General features: G+C 40.3%; 1 protein-coding gene across 9 annotated transcripts in view; it reads left to right on the forward strand.

The window, feature by feature from the left end:
* Window positions 1-918: 918 nt before the first annotated feature.
* YEATS2 (YEATS domain containing 2) overlaps window positions 919-19,820 on the forward strand; it is a gene marked incomplete at its 3' end in the record, with an annotated part of 115,072 nt that continues 96,170 nt past the window's right edge. For 8 of the 9 annotated variants that reach the window (XM_079922513.1, XM_079922517.1, XM_079922518.1 and 5 more), the window contains exon 1: window positions 919-1,119. The other variant, XM_079922514.1, reaches the window with a different exon arrangement.

Genomic DNA, 19,820 nt, shown 5'->3' on the forward strand with positions numbered 1-19,820 from the left:
ATTTGTTGAACAAATATTGTTAATCTGCCTTTACCCTTAATAGACATTAAGGTCAGGAGGCCAACAGTGACATTTTATAAATCCCTCTATTTCCTTATCATGCAGGGCTTTGGAGTAAGTTCCTGGCCCTACTATTCATTTATTCAACAAATACTTCTTGAGTGCATACTATGTGCAATGCACTGGGCTTGCAATTGGAGATATACGAGTAAATCCTTTAAAACATTTTTATTAAACACATCCAAAAAATTGATAACATACGTAAAGTGAAAAACAAATTATAAAGTGAACCCCCTCTAGACCTTGGTAATTCCAATGGTAAATCTTCACGTAGTGAGGAAAACAGATTGGAGGGGGACAGAAATAGATACCTGGAGACCACATGGGAGGCTACAGTGGCCTTGGGCAGAGAGATGATGGGGTCTACTCTAGGGTGGTACAGGGAGAAGGAAAGGGAAGGTTGGGCTCAAGAGATATTTAGGTGGAAAACAGTACTTGATGGATTGTTACTCACTAGTTGTATGACCTAGATAACCTTTCCGAGCCTCAGTTTCTGCATCTGTAAAATAGGTTAGTAATAACTATAGTTATTTGTATCCCTAGCACAGAGCACAAAGCTTGGTACAAGATGACACATACAAAAATCATAGCTACTGTGGTCCTTGCTGTAGAAGCTTCATAAATGCCGGCAGAATGAATATTCTGTCTTTGGGCTGGAACTCGCCATCTTTCTCTAAGGAGGAAAATAATATATGATGGTGCCTTTACCAGAACCGGCGCCCATGCTCCCCAGGTAGCGGGTCAGGGCTGGGCAGTGTGGGCCAGCGCGTCCCGGCCCGGGGTGAGAGTCTAGGACAGCCTCAACCCCGCCCCGGCCCCGCCCACAACCTTGCGAACTCCGCCCCCGGAACCGCGCGCGTCGCCACCGCCCTTGCTGGTGACGTCCGGGCCAGACGGGTCGGGCGGGCTCTGCTGAGCAGTGTGCTTCCGCGGGCTCCGGGGTCGCTGGGGCCTCGTGGCGGGGCGGCTCCGCGGGGCTTGGCCCGCTGCCTCCCCTCCCCCGTACCCTCTTGCGGCGCCCGGCGGGGCCTGCGCTTCAGCCGGAGACCCGGAAAAAGGGTGAGTGTTGGCGGGAGCGGGATGGGACCGCCGGGCGCGCGCTCCGTTCTCCCGGGCATTGTCTGGGCGGGGGCGGCGCGGGCACGTGCGCGCCCTTCCCCCACCCCGCCGGACGCGCTGGCACCCTGGCTGAGGGGAGGAAGGGAGGGGGCGGGTGACTGACGAGAGGAGAGGATCCGAAGGAGGAGGCTGGGTCCGGGGTGAGTGTGTGTGCCGGGGGAATCTCCGCAGCGGGAACCCGGAATTTGGGTGTGTGAGGGGTGTCATTTTTTAAGGGACACCGCGCTCTCTGAGGGGATGGGGGTCCCCTGGGCCCCACTGGCGGGAGCTTTTAGCACGTTAAACCTGGTGGCCTGCGAAGGGATTGGAGACGAGATTTGGCCCCAGCACCGGCAAGTTGTGGATTTATCAGCAAGAATCCTGGAACCTTTCTCCAACCTGTCGGCTTCCCTACCGTCTCCTTCCACCGTGAAGGATGAGTAGGATTTAGAAAGGTTGGAGGATACTCTAGAGATGGTGCCCGAGTTAAAGCACCAGAGGTGTGAGACAGTGCGGGGTGGGAGTGAAAGGCTGCTTTGGTGGGTTGCGGCCAGATTGCAGAAGACAATGAGGTTTATCTCATAACTTTTTTTTTTTCTATTGTGAATGTAATTATGTTGAGGGAAAATATCACCAGTAATTCTACAGCCCTGACACCTCATTCTTAGAATTTTGATATTTGTTTGCTACTGTTTTCTTTTAAGCTTGTAACAGTTACGGAGTTGTAACTACAATTTTCCATTCCCTTTTCTCCTTAACATGTAAGAATATAATATTATGTAGTATTCAGCAATATAATTTCCTCTTTCTTAATAAGCAAGTAGTAGGTATTCATCATAGAAAAATTTAAAAATACAAGAAAAATGAGGAAAAGTACCCATAGTTTTACTGTCCAGAGATATTATCATGGAGTGTATATTTTTGGTTTTGTATGTTCTTTCAAAGATAGGAGCAGGTGAAGCCATTCTTAGGAATTTAGTTTTTTTTTTTTTTTTGCGGTACGCGGGCCTCTCACTGTTGTGGCCTCTCCCGTTGCGGGGCACAGGCTCGGGACGCGCAGGCTCAGTGGCCATGGCTCACGGGCCCAGCCGCTCCGCGGCATGTGGGATCTTCCCGGACCGGGGCACGAACCCGTGTCCCCTGCATCGGCAGGCGGACTCTCAACCACTGCGCCACCAGGGAAGCCCGGAATTTAGTTTTTATGAGAACTCTTTTGAAGGCTGTAAGAAGGAAAGTAGCATAATCTGCTGGGCGGAGGGAGAGGGCAAGAGCGGAAGCTAGAAGATCGGTTAGTTTACAGTACCTTGGACTAGGTCCATGATTGTGGGGATGGAGAAGAGTAAGTAGAAAGATTAACAAATATTTTGGAGGTAGAATGAACAAGACTTGGAAATAGATTGGTGAAGGGGAGAACTCTTTGCTTTTTGATACTTGTTTTGAGCAACTTTGAGTAGATGGCAGCATTCGCTGAGAAGAATGGAAGAGAGAAATTTGAGGTGGGAGAAATCATGAGTTCTGTTTTGGGTGTATTAAATTTGAAATGTATATTAGATATGAAGTTGGTATGTTGAGGAAGCAGTTGGATGTACAGGTTTGGAGCTTCCAGAAGAGAACCTAGAGCTGGAGATAAAAATTTGGGAGTACTCAGTATATAGATGATATTCAGAGTTATAGGACTACCTGTGATCACTTAGGGAAAGAGTGTAGAGAAGTGAAAATTGAGTGAGCCTCAGACACTATAATGCTTGGAAATCTTATAGAGGAAAACGATGGGCACAGGACAGAAGAAACAGCCAGCGAGGTAAGAGAAAAAAGCAGGAGACTGGTGTCATGGAAACCACAGAGAGAAGTTTCTGGATGATGGAGGCTTGGTCCGTCAGTGCTTCTGAGATGTTTAATGAGTTGCTTACTTGGATTTGGCAACGCAGAGGTTATTAGTTTGGTCATTGGTATTATTATCCAGAGTACTAGAAGTAGGAGGTAGAAACAGATGGGAGTAATTGAATGGGAGTGGGGAAGTGAAGACAATGAGTGTGAATTAGAAACAAGTGCCCCTTGTTCAAGACACCTTATTTTCACCTCCCCCAAACTAAATTTAATAGATGAAAAATTGTGTCTTTAATGTTTCATTCCTTGATTACTAGTATGTTTGAACATTTTTTCACATTTATTGGCCATTTGTGAATTTCTGTTCCTGCCCTTTGTGCGTCTTTTTATTTGTGTTTGTCTTTTCCTGATTGACTTTCTAATTGTCAAGAATTATCTAGATACTAAAAATATGTAGCCTGATACAGAGCTTACAGAATTTCCCCCCTAATGTGTGTCACCATTCCCCACCCCCTGGGAATAAATTGAGTTTATTACCTGTGCTCCATCAGGAAGGGCATGGTTAATAATGGAAAAAGCATACTTACCATTTAACTCCTACGTATACTTTATTTCAGGTGTAGTAAAATACACATAACGTAAAATTTACCACTGTAACCATTTTTAAGTGTACAGTTCAGTGGTATTAACTACATTTATATCATCGTGCAGCCATCACCACGATCCGTCTCCACAACTCTTTTCATCTTGTAAAACAGAAACACTAAACTTCTCATTTTCTCTTACCCACAGCTATTGGCAATCACCATTCTGCTTTCTGTCTCTATGATTTTGACTAGTTTGAGTACCTCATATAAGTGGATTCAGTCAGCAGTTGTCTTTTTGTGACTGGCTTATTTTACTTAGCATAATGTACTGAAGGTTCATCCATGTTGTAGCATATGTCTCAGTTTCCTTCCTTTTTAAAGGCTGCATAATATTCCAGTGTATATATATATCACATTTTATCTTTTCATTCATCTGTTGATGAACAATTGAGTTGTTTCCATCTTTTGGCTTATGTGAATAATGCTCCTAGGAATGTGGGTGCCCAGATACCGGTTTGAGTCCCTGCTTTCAGTTCTTTGGGGGTATTTACACAGAAGTGGAATTGCTGGATCATACAGTAATTCTATTTTTAATTTTTTGAGGAAGCGCCACACTGTTTTCCATAGTGGCTGCACCATTTTATAGTCCCACCACCAATGCACGAGGGTTCCAGTTTCTTCACGTCCTTGCTAACACTTTTCTGCTTTTTGTTTTGTTTTTCTAAAGTAGCCATGCTAATGGCTGTGAGATGATATTTCATTGTGTTTTTGATTTGTACTTCCCTAATATTAGTGATGTTTAATATCTTTTCATGTGCTTATTGACCATTTGTATATCTTTGGAGAAATATCAATTCAAATCCTTTGCCCATTTTGAATCGAGTTCTATGTTTTGTGTTTAGGTCTTTGATCCATTTTGAGTTAATTTTTGTACCTGGCATTAGTTAAGGGTCCAAATTCATTTTTTTGCACATAGATATCCAGTTTTCCTAGCACTATTTGTTGAAAAGATTGATTTTTCCCCATTAAATGGTCTTGGCACCCTTGCCAAAGATCATTTGAGCATATATGCAAGAGTTAATTTTGGGGCTATTTTATTCCATTGGTCTATATATCTGTGTTATGCCAGTACCACGCTGTTTTGATTACTGTAGCTTCTAGTAAGTTTTGAAATCAGGAAGTGTGAGTCCTCCAGTTTTGTTCTTTTTCAAGATTGTTTTGGTTATTCAGGGTCCCTTGAGATTCCATATGAATTTTGGGATGGGTTTTTCTATTTCTGCAAAAAATGTCATTGAGATTTCAGTAGGTATTGCATTGACTTTGTAGATGGCTTTGGGTACTATTGACTTTTTAACAGTATTAGGTCTTCCAGTCCATGAAAATGGGATGTGTTACCATTTATTTGTCTTCTTTAATTTCTTTCAGCAATATTTTGTAGTTTTCATTGTATATATCTTTTACCTTCTTGGTTCGTTCCTAAGTATTTTATTCTTTTTGATGCTATTATAAATGGAAATATTTTTGTAATTTCCTTTTCAGATTGTTCATTGTTTGTGTATAGAAATGTAACTGATTTTTATGTGATGACTTGGTATCCTGCTACTTTGCTGAATTAATTTATTCTACCAGTTTTTTGGTGGAATCTTTAGGGTTTTCTACATATCTTCCCATATTAAAATTCCTTTATAGTCATTCAATGGATACACTGTAATTTGCTATGGACTATTTCCAGTTTTTTATTATGAAGTTTTTTATTATATTCTAAATATATAGAAAGTGGAGAACTAATATTTAAGTTGTAGATCTGTTAAGTACAGCCCATGTATGATGTATATCACCAGTCTTGAGAGTATTTCCTTAGTATAGATTCCAAGAAATACTTGATCCTCCTCTCTTCTCATTTGCTCATGCAGAATAGAATTCTTCATTGCCATCTCCTTAAAGTGGCCCCCACCTCCTTGCTTTTAACTAAACCTGCCCCCCTTTCAGTCTGTTTTCTACACTGCCACTGAATGGAGGGTGAGGGTCAGCATTGGTGCACTTTTCCCTCATAGAAAACAAGACTTATGAAGCAGATTGTTTCTATAGCATCTGTTCTGTGGGAGTTAGAAAAAAATTTTTTGAAGGCTGGGGTGCACTTCATGGATGAATTGGAATTTATTTTGATTCTTGAAGGATGAATAGCATTTCAGTAAGCAGAGAGAAGTTATGGATGAAATGTGAACCCGTTGGAAGGTAATTAGGAGAAGTTCAAGCATGTGAACTTTGATGACTGTAGGCAGGGAGAGGTAGAAGAACTAGTTCTCCTAACCAAGGATTGTTTATTCTGTTTATCTGAAGAGTGAGCTTGGGGTAAGTGTGGGGAGAGACCTGTTATGTGGTGGTAATGAAGGCTGGCGGTGACCAGAATGCCAAGGAGCAGGAGCTTCAACTTTATTCATAATGTTTTTACTTACAGAGTTGTGGATATGTTGGTGATTGTTATTTATTTTGTTTTTTTAAACTAATTTAGTTTATTTGAGTGTATACTTATTCGTTGAGACATAATTCACATAAGATAGAATTCACCATTTTAAAGTGTATAATTCAGTGGTTTTTTTAGTATATTCACAAGGTTATACAACCATTACTACCATCTAATTCCATAACATTTTCATGATTCCGGAAAGAAACCCCATACATATTTGCAGTCAGTCCCAGTTCCCTCCTCCCCTCATCCCCTGGCAGCCACTTTCTGTGTCTATGGATTTGCCTGTTTCTGGACATTTCATAGAAATATAATCATGTAACATGTGGCCTTTTGTGTCTGGCTTCTTTCACTTAATTAGCATGATATATTCAAAGTTGATTGGTGTTGTAGCATGTGTTGGTACTTTATTCTTTTTTATTGCTTAATAATACATTATATGATTATATCACATTTTGTTTATCCAATCATCAATTGACATTTGAGTTGCTTCCATTTTTTTCACTATTGTGAATAATGTTGTTATGAACATTCACATACGTACAAGTTTTTTTGTGGACATATGTTTTTAGTTCTTTTGAATGTATACCTGGGTGTGGAATTGCTAGGTCACATAGTAATTCTGTGTTTAACTTTTTGAGGAACTGCCAAACTGTTTTCCACAGCAGTTGCACCATTTTACATTTCCACCAACAATGTATGAGGGCTCCCATTGTGTATTCTTTTTATATTTTAAAATTTATTTTATTTATATATTTTTGGCTGCATTGGGTCTTCGTTGCTGCATGCGGGCTTTCTCTAGTTGGGACGAGCGGGGGCTACTCTTCATTGTGGTACCTGGGCTTCTCATCGTGGCGGCTTCTCTTGTTGCGGAGCAAGGGCTCTAGGCCTACAGGCTCCGTAGTTGTGGCTCGCGGTCTCTAGAGCACAGGCTCAGTAGTTGTGGCGCACTGGCTTAGTTGCTCCGTGGCATGTGGGAGCTTCCCAGATGAGGGCTCAAACCCGTGTGCCCTGCATTGGCAGGCGGATTCTTAATCACAGCGCCACCAGGGAAGCCCACCATTGTGTATTCTTTATACGTTTTTTGACAGTTTATATTTAATAGCTGTGTGTGTGTTTAGATTGCTTCATTGAGGTACAATTGGCATACCACAATCTGCACATATATAAAGTGTATAATTTGATAAGTTTTGACATATTTATGCATCTGTGAAAACATCACCACAATCAAGATAGTAAACATATGCATTATCCCCCCAATTTTTCTAATGCCCCTTTGTGATCCTTCTCTCTCCCTTCCCCATCATTGCCCCATACCACAACAACCACTGATCAGGTTTCTGTCACTATAGACTAGTTTGCATTTTGTATAAATGTTACCATTGTAGTATATACTTTTTTCTTAAGCTGGCTTCTTTCACTCAGCATCATTTTGAAATTAATTCATGTTGCTGCATGTATTGGCTAATTCTTTTTTATTTTATAAGTTTATTTATTTATTTACGGCTGCCTTGAATCTTTGTTGCTATGCGCGGGCTTTCTCTAATTGCGTTGAGCGGGGGCTACTCTTTGCTGCGGTGCGTGGGCTTCTTAATGCGGTGGCTTCTCTTGTTGTGGAGCACGGGCTTCAGTAGTTGTGGCATGTGGGCTCAGTAGTTGTGGCACACAGGCTTCAGTAGTTGTGGCTCACAGGCTCTAGAGCGCAGGCTCAGTAGTTGTGGCTCACGGGTTTTGTTACTCCGTGGCATGTGGGATCTTCCCGCACCAGGTCTTGAACCCGTCTCCCCTGCATTGGCAGGCAGATTCTTAACCACTGTGCCACCAGGGAAGTCCCTGGTTAATTCTTTTTTATTGAAGAGTATGTTCTATTGTATGGATATATCGCAATTTGTTTACCCATTTGCCTACTAATGGACATTCGGGTTGTTTTTAGTTTTTGACTATCACAAATAACATTGCTGTGAACATTTGTGTTTTTGTATGGACATAGGCTTTTATTTCTCTTGGGAAATACCTAGGAGTGGAATGGCTGGGTCATATGGTAGGGAATTTTTAATTTTTTTTAAGAAACTCCCAAGCTGTTTTCCAAAGTGATTTACCATTTTGCATTCCCACCACCAATGCATGAAAGTTCCAGTTGTTTCACATTCTCTGTAGTTGTGTCTTTTAAACATATAGAGAAGTAAGAAGAAAACAGAAAGAGACATAAACCCTTTTGGCATTTTCCTCCCCCAAATAATGCATGTACATGGTTAGAAAATTCAAACATTGTAGTCAGGAATAAAATGAAATGCAAAACCACTACCCAGAGGCAACTGTTGTTAAATCATTTTTTATCCTTTCTTCCAGAAAAACCTACACAGGCATCTACCCGCATATTTTTGGGTTTCTCTGCTCTTTCCCCTAGTTTACACAGAAAGAATCAAAGTATACACACCATCTGCACCTTGGCTTTTGTTCACTTTACAATTTATTTTAGAGGTATTTCCATATCAACACATTCTTTTTAATGGCTACATTGCAGAACATTTTTGCTATATGAAAACATGAATATGTTCCAGTGCAATTGATATAATAGGGAACTATTTTTAGTATACCGTGAATTTCACATTCGCTCATGCGTGATTTCATCTGCAAGAAATGCTAGGTGAATGCAGAAAACGGCACCTGCTGAATTGAGCCATGGCAAAAATACACAAGCCACACGCAGGCACACACCTCAGACATCCTCCAGCAACCTCAGTTTGCTGTGTTATGAGCCACACCCATCCACATCTGGTGTTACACTTTTCTGTTGATTTCAGATTAGCCTCATTACCACTTCAAGGTAACTCAGCAAGCTGTAACTTTTCAATGCCCACTTCCACAAGCAAACTTGAGGTCTTTTTCAAGGCAAACTTCCAAGTTTATTGTCACACGTAGGTATTTCTTAACCATTTAATGTGTAGAACTGTGCTGCCATTTTTACAATATTAGATTCCTTTTTTTATTTGATTCCCTTTTTTTCTTAATGTCACTGATAAAATTTTTGAGTGTTGGGCCCAAACCCATTTTTCCTATAAGCCTTGTGGTTTTTGTTATGCAATGTTATACAGCGTGGTGATTTTTAGAAATGCATATGTCACATTACAGTGGAACTGATTTATTCCATAGTATGAATGTACATAATTTCTTTTAAGTTTTGTTTTTAAAAATTATGAAATACATCATATGTATATTAAAGAGCACTTATAATAAGGAGGTATGTTTTAAAGAATAATAATAAAGTAACAAATACCTACTTAGCTATCACCCAGCTTAAGAAATAGATCAGCCGGACTTCGCTGGTGGCACAGTGGTTAAGAATCCGCCTGCCGACACAGGGGACATGGTTCGAGCCCTGGTCCGGGAATATCCCACATGTTGCCGAGCAGCTAAGCCCGTGCGTCACAATGAAGTGTAGACCCCGCTCTCCACAACTAGAGAAAGCCTGTGCGCAGCAACGAAGACACAACACAGCCATAAATAAATGAATGAATGAATGAATGAATAAAAAAACATAGGAAATCACTAATACTTTTGAACCTCCTTGTGTTCCTGTCGCTGATCATTTTATACCTTTTTTGAATATCTGAAACATTTGATTAAAAAACTAAATTTGAAAGTGTTAACAGTCCGTGCCTCTGGTCTTCCAAATGTTGATTAGGAACTGGTCTTCCTAAGGTTGATTCCCCAGGTGACTGCCTTGCCCTCCTGCAAGTGTACACATAGCATGTACACGCATACTTGGGGAAGGATAATCTGTAAATAGATTTCTGTTTAAGGTTAATGTATAGTGGGTTTGTCATTGTTATTATTTATAATGCCTTTATTGATTTCTAATTCACATACCATAAAATTCACTCCTTTAAGCTCATGCAGCTCAATATCAAAAAAACGAACAACCCAATCCAAACATGGGCAGAAGACCTAAATAGACATTTCTCCAAAGAAGATATACATATGGCCAAGAGGCATGTGAAAAGATGCTCAACATCAATAATTACTAGAGAAATGCAAATCAAAACTACAATGAGGTATCACCGCACACCAGTCAGAATGGCCATCATCAAAAACTCTACAAACAACAAATGCTGGAGAGGGTGTGGAGAAAAGGGAACCCTCTTGCACTGTTGGTGGGAATGTAAGTTGATGCAGCCAATATGGAGAACAGATGAAGTTCCTTAAAAAACTAAAAATAGAACTACCATACGACCCAGCAATCCCACTACTGGGCATATACCCTGAGAAAACCATAATTCAAAAAGAGTCATGTACCACAATGTTCATTGCAGCTTTATTTACAATAGCCAGGAGATGGAAGCAACCGAAGTGTCCATCAACAGATGAATGGATAAAGAAGGTGTGGCACATATATACAGTGGAATATTACTCAGCCATAGAAAGAAAATTGATTTATTTGTAGTGCGGTGCATGGAGCTAGAGTCTGTCATACAGAGTGAAGTAAGTCAGAAAGAGAAAAACAAATACCGTATGCTAACACATATATACGGAATCTAAAAAAAAAAAAGGTTCTGCAGAACCTAGGGGCAGGACAGGAATAAAGACACAGATGTAGAGAACAGACTTGAGGGGCAAGGGTAAGGTGGGACGAAGTGAGAGAGTGGCGTGGACATATATGCACTACCAAATGTTAAATAGATAGCTAGTGGGAAGCAGCTGCATAGCACATGGAGGTCAGCTCAGTGCTTTGTGACCACCTAGAGGGGTGGAATAGGGAGGGTGGAAGGGAGACGCAAGAGGGAGGAGAAATGGGGATATATGTATATGTATAGCTGATTCACTTTGTTATACAGCAGAAACTAACACACCATTGTAAAGCAATTATATTCCAATAAAGATGTTAAAAAATAAATAAATAGAGTAAACAATGTAAAAAACCAATTCACTCCTTTAAAGTGTAATACTTGGGGGGGTTTCTTGGTTTGTTGTTTTTAGTATATTTACAAAGTTGCACAACCATCACTGTATCTAATTCCAGAAAAATTTCATCAATAGGTAGATTTTTGTAAATAGGTAGATTTTCTAGATTAGGCAGTGTTGCTAAAGAAAAACCAAATTTCTGAAAAATGTCTTATGTTTTAAGGTACTTGTTTTCTTTCTAGAATCCCAGCTCTTGATAGAAAGGCATGAGACTTATCCCCATAGGATTGACTGTCAGTTTGAAAGCTCCAGTGAAAAAATCCCTATTTAGTGAAGTGTGCAAAATTTGGCTTAATTTATATATTCTCAGTGACTGTGGCCAAGAGTTTGACACAGTCTTGATCTGGTCCAGTTCCTTTCTTTCCTTTTCAGCCCTTATTTGTAGACAAGTCTTTTTTTTTTCCTCTTTTTGCTTCTCTTGGAAAGAAAACTTTTATGGCTTCACAACTGAAACAACAAGATTGTCATATGAGCCAGAATTATCACTTTAGGTAATTCCAGTGATTTTTGTCTGAAAGTGGCTCTAAGGAAGTTACTGGAATGTTATATGGCCTACCTTCTGTCAACTTAAGAAGAATTTACCATAAATATATCAAAACCTGTAAACTTCCCAGATAGCTCAGTCTGTCTACAAAGAGTATGTTTAAGAGGTCGGGTAAAGGAAGGGTAAACCTACCTAAAGCCAGCTCTCCAGTTGTTGCAATAATGGATAGAAGCAGGGCGTTCATAATTTAGTATAGCTGTTTGATCCTAAACTCTTCTTCTTGTTACTTTGTAAGACTGGAGACAGAATACTGTCCTGAATGGATCCTGGGACAGACCTTATATAGGAACTTTTGTAGTCTTAAGCAGTTTTATTTATAATAGGAAAGTAGGTGTTTTTGACCTGGAAATATATAATACTTAAATAATGAAACAGGTTTTTTGAGCTCAGCTGTCTAACTGTCCCATTTTGCTCACCTCTTTACATGTCACACTGGGGACGGCTACATCAACCGAGTGGATCACATCAGTTTGATGCAAATGACCAACGTCTATCAGCTTCCCACCATTCTGGTCCAGTGTAAAATTGTGGCTATTTTTATTTAAAAGACCTATTTTTTCCCATACCAGGTGGGTTGAAGAAACAGTGATTGTGTTGGCCGACACAGGGCTCAAACCTGTGTCCCCTGCATTGGCAGGCGGATTCTTAGCCACTGCGCCGCCAGGGAAGTCCCAGCATACAGTATTTGTTTTTCTCTTTCTGACTTACTTCACTCTGTATGACAGACTCTAGCTCTATGCACCTCACTACAAATAACTCAACTTCGTTTCTTTTTATGGCTGAGTAATACTCCCTTGTATATATGTGCCACATCTTCTTTATCCATTCATCTGTCGATGGACACTTAGGTTGCTTCCATGTCCTGGTTATTGTAAATAGTGCTGCAGTGAACATTGTACATGTCTCTTTTTGAATTATGGTTTTCTCAGGGTATATGCCCAGTAGTGGGATTGCTGGGTCATATGGTAGTTCTATTTGTAGTTTTTTAAGGAACCTCCATACTGTTCTCCGTAATGGCTGTATCAATTTACATTCCCACCAACAGTGCAAGAGGGTTCCCTTTTCTCCACACCCTCTCCAGCATTTATTGTTTGTAAATTTTTTGATGATGGCCATTTTCTGACCAGTGAGAGGTGATACCTCATTGTAGTTTCGATTTGCATTTCTCTAATGATTAGTGACATTGAGCATCTTTTCATGTGTTTGTTGGCAATCTGTGTATCTTCTTTGGAGAAATGTTTAGGTCTTCTGCCCATTTTTGGATTGGGTTGTTTTTCTGGTATTGAGCTGCATGAGCTACTTGTAAATTTTGGAGATTAATCCTTTGTCAGTTGCTTAGTTGGCAAATATTGTCTCCCATTCTGAGGGTTGTCTTTTCGTCTTGTTTATGGTTTCCTTTGCTGTGCAAAAGCTTTTAAGTTTCATTAGGTCTCATTTGTTTGTTTTTATTTCCATGTCTCTAGGAGGTGGGTCAAAAAGGATGTTTCTGTGATTTATGTCATAGAGTCTTCTGCCTATGTTTTCCTCTAAGAGTTTTATAGTGTCTGGCCTTACACTTACAGTGTCTGGTCTTTAATCCATTTTGAGTTTATTTTTGTGTGTGGTGTTAGGGAGTGTTCTGATTTCATTCTTTTACATGTAGCTGTCCAGTTTTCCCAGCCCCACTTATTGAAGAGGCTGTCTTTTCACCATTGTATATTCTTGCCTCCTTATTAAAGATAAGGTGACCATATGTGGGTGGGTTTATCTTTGGGCTTTCCATCCTGTTCCATTGATCTATATTTCTGTTTTTGTGCCAGTACCATACTGTCTTGATTACTGTAGGTTTGTAGTATAGTCTGAAGTCCGAGAGCCTGATTCCTCCAGCTCTGTTTTTCTTTCTCAAGGTTGTTTCGGCTATTTGGGGTCTTTTGTGTTTCCATACAAATTGTGAAATTTTTTGTTCTAGTTCTGTGAAAAATGCCATTGGTAGTTTGTTGGGGGTTACATTGAATTTGTAGATTGCTTTGGGTAGTAGAGTCATTTTCACAATGTTGATTTTTTCAATCCAAGAACATAGTATCTCTCTCCATCAGTTTGTATCATCTTTAATTTTTTTCATCAGTGTCCTATAGTTTTCCGCATACAGGTCTTTTGTCTCCTAAAGTAGGTTTATTCCTAGATATTTTATTCTTTTTGCTGCAGTGGTAAATGGGAGTGTTTCCTTAATTTCTCTTTCAGATTTGTCATCATTAGTGTATAGGAATGCAAGAGATTTCTGTGCATTAATTTTGTATCCTGCTACTCTGCCAAATTCATTGATTAGCTCTAGCAGTTTTCTGGTAGCATCTTTAGGATTCTCTATGTATAGTATCATGTCATCTGCAAACAGTGACAGTTTTACTTCTTTTCCTATTTGGATTCTTCTTATTTCTTTTTCTTCTCTGATTGCTGTGGCTAAAACTTCCAAAACTATGCTGAATAATAGTGGTGAGAGTGGGCAACCTTGTCTTGTTCTTGATCTTAGAAGAAATGGTTTCATGTTTTCACCATTGAGAATGATGTTAGCTGTGGGTTTGTCATATATGGCCTTTATTATGTTGAGGTAGTTTCCCTCTATGCCTACTTTCTGGAGAGATTTTATCATAAATAGGTATTGAATTTTGTCAAAAGCTTTTTCTGCATCTATTGAGATTATCATATGGTTTTTATCCTTCAATATGTTAATATGGTGTATCACGTTGATTGATTTGCATATATTGAAGAATCTTGCATTCCTGGGAAAATTCCACTTCATCGTGGTGTATGATCCTTTTAATGTGCTGTTGGATTCTGTTTGCTAGTATTTTGTTGAGGATTTTTGCATCTATATTCATCAGAGATATTGGCCTGTAGTTTTTTTATGACATCTTTGTTTGGTTTTGGTATCAGGATGATGGTGGCCTCATAGAATGAGTTTGGGAGTATTCCTCCCTCTGCTGTATTTTGGAAGAGTTTGAGAAGGATGGGTGTTAGCTCTTCTCTGAATGTTTGATAGAATTCGCCTGTGAAGCCATCTGGTCCTGGGCTTTTGTTTGTTGGAAGATTTTTAATCACAGTTTCAATTTCAGTGCTTGTGATTGGTCTGTTTATATTTTCTATTTTTTCCTGGTTCAGTCTTGGAAGGTTGTGCTTTTCTAAGAATTTGTCCATTTCTTCCAGGTTGTCCATTTTATTGGCATAGAGTTGCTTGTAGTAATCTCTCATGATCCTTTGTATTTCTGCAGTGTCAGTTTACTTCTTTTTCATTTTTAATTCTGTTGATTTACGTCTTCTCCCTTTTTCTCTTGATGACTCTGGCTAATGGTTTATCAATTTTGTTTATCTTCTCAAAGAACCAGCTTTTAGTTTTATTGATCTCTGCTATTGTTTCTTTCATTTCTTTTTCATTTATTTCTGATCTATCTTTATGATTTCTTTCCTTCTGCTAACTTTGGGGTTTTTTTTCTTCTTTCTCTAATTGCTTTAGGTGTAAGGTTAGGTTGTTTATTTGAGATGTTTCTTTTTTCTTGAGGTAGGATTGTATTGCTATAAACAACCCTCTTAGAACTGCTTTTGCTGCATCCCATAGGTTTTGGGTCATTGTGTTTTCCTTGTCATTTGTTTCTAGGTATTTTTTGCTTTCCTCTTTGATTTCTTCAGTGATCTCTTAGTTATTTAGTAGCGTATTATCTAGCCTTCATGTATTTGTATTTTTTACTGTTTTTTTTCCTGTAATTGATATCTTGTCTCACAGCGTTTTGGTCGGAAATGATACTTGATATGATTTCAGTTTTCTTAAATTTACCAAGCCTTGATTTGTGACCCAAGATATGGTCTGTCCTGGAAAATGTTCCATGAGCACTTGAGAAGAAAGTGTATTCTGTTGTTTTTGGATGGAATGTCCTATAAATATCAATTAAGTCCATCTTGTTTAGTATGTCATTTAAAGCTTGTGTTTCCTTATTTATATTCATTTTGGATGATCTGTCCTTTAGTGAAAGTGGGGTGTTAAAGTTACCTACTATTATTGTGTTACTGTCGATTTCCCCTTTTATGGCTGTTAGCATTTGCCTTATGTATTGAGGTGCTCCTATGTTGGGTGCATAAATATTTACAATTGTTTTATCTCCTTCGTGTATTGATTGCTTGATCATTACATAGTGTCCTTCTTTGTCTCTTATAATAGTCTTTATTTTAAAGTCTATTTTGTCTGATATTAGAATTGCTACTCCAGCTTTCTTTTGATTTCTATTTGCATGGAATATCTTTTTCCATCCCCTCACTTTCAATCTGTGTCCCTAGCTAGGTCTGAAGTGGGTCTCTTGTAGACAGCATGTGTATGGGTCTTGTTTTTGTATCTATTCAGCCAGGCTACGTCTTTTGGTTGGAGCATTTAATCCATTTACATTTAAGGAAATTATTGATATGTGTGTTCCTATTACTGTTTTCTAATTGTTTTTGGTTTGTTTTTGTAGGTCTTTTCCTTCTCATGTGTTTCCTACCTAGAGAAGTTCCTTTAGCATTTGCTGTAAAGCTGGTTTGGTGGTGCTGAATTCTCTTAAGTTTTGCTTATCTGTAAAGGTTTTAATTTCTCCATCAGATCTGAATGAGATCCTTGCTGGGTAGAGTAATCTTGATTGTAGGTTTTTCCCATTCAGCACTTTAAATATGTCCTGCCACTCCATTCTGGCTTGCAGAGTTTCTGCTGAAAAATCAGCTGTGAACCTTATGGATATTCCCTTACATGTTATTTGTTGCTTTTCCTTTGCTGCTTTTAATTTTTTTTCTTTGTATTTAATTTTTGATAGCTTGATTAATATGTGTCTTGGTGTGTTTCTCTTTGAGTTTATCCTTATGGGACTCTCTGTGTTTTCTGGTCTTGACTGTTTCCTTTCCCATGTTAGGGAAGTTTTCAACTGTAATCTCTTCAAATATTTTCTCAGACCCCTTCTTTTTCTCTTCTTCTGGGACCCCTATAATTCGAATGTTGGTGCATTTAATGTTGTCCCAGAGGTCTCTGAGACTGTCCTCAATTCTTTTCATTCGTTTTTCTTTATTCTGCTCCCTGGCAGTTATTTCCACCATTTTATCTTCCAGCTCACTTATCTGTTCTTCTGCCCCAGTTATTCTGTTATTCTTTCTAGAGTATTTTTAATTTCGGTAATTGTGTTGTTCATCACTGTTTGCTCTTTAGTTCTTCTAGATCCTTGTTAAATGTTTCTTGCATTTTCTCTGTTCTGTTTCCGAGATTTTGAATCATCTTTACTGTCATTACTTTGAATTCTTTTTCGGGTGTGTTGCCTATTTTGTCTTCATTTATTTGGTCTTGTAGGTTTTTATCTTCTTCGTCTGTAATGTATTTTTTTTTCATGTTTTTTTTTTTTTTTGTTGGGTGGTGCTGTATTCCTGTCTACTGGTCATTTGGCCTGAGGTGTCCAGCCCTGGAGTTTGCAGGCAGCTGGATAGAGCTGGGTCTTGGTGCTGAGGTGAGGACCTCTGGGAGGGCTCACTCCGATTGATATTCCCTGGGGTCTGAGGTTCTGTGTTAGTCCAGCGGTTTGGACTCAGAACTCCCACCACAGGAGCTCGGGCCCGACCTCCAGACTGGGAACCAAGATCCCACAAGCTTCGTGGCATGGTTAAAAAAAAAAAGGGAAGAAAGAAAGAAGAAGAGGAGCAGTACAATATCAAGAATAAAAAACAAAATAAAATTCGAAAGATAAAAAATGTATTAGTAGAAATAAAACTATAATTGAGACAACTGCAACAAGGTAAAAGAAAGCCACAACAGAAAAAAGAAAAGAAAGGGGGGGAACAAGTCAAAAGGAGGGATCACTAACAAAATATAAAGAATAAAATAAAGTTAGAGAAATAAAAGATTTATTAGGAAAAATAAAAATATAAAAGAATCAAGAACAATGAATCAACAAGGTAAAACAGAAACCCAGTCTAAAAGAGGAAAACAGAAAAGAAAACCAAAAAAAAAAGAAAAAAAGCCTTGGCTTTGGGGGCGGAATTTAGGTGGGGGTGGAACTTAGGCAGGGGCGGGGTTTAGGGTGGGGTGGGACCTAGGCCAGTGGGGGCGGTGACATTTGAGCGTGGGGCGGGGCCTAGGCGAGGCACCGTTCAAGCCTGGGTCCAGTTCTCTGCTCAGGACCTGTGCAGAAGGGGAGAGGCAGCACGTGGAAAGGAGGGCCTCTGGAATGTGGAGTTCCCTGGAGTTTGGAGGTAGGGCACTGAGTGAGGGTGTGTGGGTGGGGTTTAGGCCCCGAGTGTTGGAGGGGGACTCCGAGTGTAGAGGTGGGGCCCAGGGTGGGGGTGTGGGGTGGGGCTTGGGTTCTGCACAGCAGGAAGGAGGCTCTGAGGACAGAGGATTAGGCCCAGGAGCCCAACAGGCTTCCTGGTGCCTAAGTGGACAGGGAGAGCACTGGCCCCGTTCCCTTCTGTTACTCCGTGCCCCTCCCCAACTCTCTCCCCCAGGGCCTCCCCCGTCACCGCTGGCCCCCTAACTGTGGGTGGGTCCCGCTGGGTGTAGGAACTCCTCCCCTATCCCAGCCGCCTCTCAGGGATGCTGCTCCCGGAGGTCCGGCCTTACCTTTGCTCCCCTTTCCATCCCTCCCACTCCCTCAGGACCCGCACGGCTGGAGGGGGCCTAGGTGGGCAGAGGATCAGGCCCAGGATCTCAACAGGTTCCTGGGGGTCCAAGTGGACAGGGGAAACCTGGCCACACTCCCTTTTGATCCTCTGCCCTCCCAGTACCTCCCCAATTTCCCCCTTCTGGCATGGGATCCCTTCCCCTCCCCTAGCCTCCCCTCTGGGGAGCCAGTCCCCTCCTGCCTCCATTTCTCCTCCCCCTTCACTCCCTCCCATGCCGCATGTCCTACCTGGTTGCTGGGGGTTCTTCCTGTCCCCTTCGGTGTCTGTGGTCCCCCACTGGTGCCTGGTAGGTGCCCTAGTTGTGAGGAGGCAGGCATTCTGCGTCCTCCTAGTACGCCATCTTGACTCCACCTCTCCTGATCTCTTTTTTAAAATTTATTTTATTGAAGTTTAGTTGATTTGCAAGTTGTGTTAATTTCTGCTGTACAGCAAATTGATTCAGTTATACGTATGTATACATTCTTCTTTTTCATATTCTTTTCTGTTATGGTTTATCACAGAATATTGAATATAGTTCGCTGTGCTATACAGTAGGACCTTGTTGTTTATCCAGACAGAAGTTTTAAATTTCTCACCATTCTGAGTTAACATGATGAAATCTTGTGCCATCCCAGTTCTGTCCCACCTGGGATGTGAATCATCCCTTTGTCCTGTGTATTCTGCCCTTTAGTCACTAAGTAGCCATCTTGGTATCATATCAACTGTTGAGGTATCAGTGCTCATGTTCAAGTCATCCTTATTTTACTTAATAATGGCACCACAGTGAAAGAGTGGTTATGCTGGCAATTCAGATATGCCAAAGAGAAGCCGTAAAGTGCTTCCTTTAGGTGAAAAGGTGAAAGTTAATAAGGAAAGAAAAAAGTTGTATGCTGAGGTTGCTAAGATCTGCCTTACAAACGAATATTCCATCTGTGAAATTGTCAAGAAGGAAAAACAAATTCGTGCTAGTTTTTTTTTTCCACACCTCATATTGCAAAATTTATGGCTACAGGGTGTGAAGAGTACCTAGTTAAGATGGAAAAGGCATTAAATTTGTGGTGAAAGAGTTGAACAGAAGACAGGGTTCATTACTGTTCTTTGTTTCAGGCATCCACTGGGGTCTTGGAACGTATCCCCCACAGATAATGGGGGGACTATGGTAGACTGGGTTTTGTGTATAAGACCTGGCTTAGAATAACTAGGATGGAGTTTTTTTTTTTTTTTAACATCTTTATTGGAGTATAATTGCTTTACAATGGTGTGTTAGTTTCTGCTTCATAACAAAGTGAATCAGCTATACATATATCCCCATATCTCTTCCCTCCTGCGTCTCCCTCCCTCCCACCCTCCCTATCCCACCCCTCTAGGTGGTCACAAAGCACCGAGCTGATCTCCCTGTGCTATGCGGCTGCTTCCCACTAGCTTTCTATTTTACATTTGGTAGTGTATATATGTTCATGCCACTCTCTCACTTAGTCCCAGCTTACCCTTTCCCCTCCCCATGTCTTCAAGTCCATTCTCTACGTCTGTGTCTTTATTCCTGCCTGCCCCTAGGTTCTTCAGGACCACTTTTTTTTTTTTATTAGATTCCTTATATATGTGTTAGCATACGGTATTTGTTTTTCTCTTTCTGACTTAC

Source organism: Stenella coeruleoalba (assembly GCF_951394435.1).
Source record: "Stenella coeruleoalba genome assembly, chromosome: 5".
In the NCBI taxonomy this organism is placed as follows: Eukaryota; Metazoa; Chordata; class Mammalia; order Artiodactyla; family Delphinidae; genus Stenella; species Stenella coeruleoalba.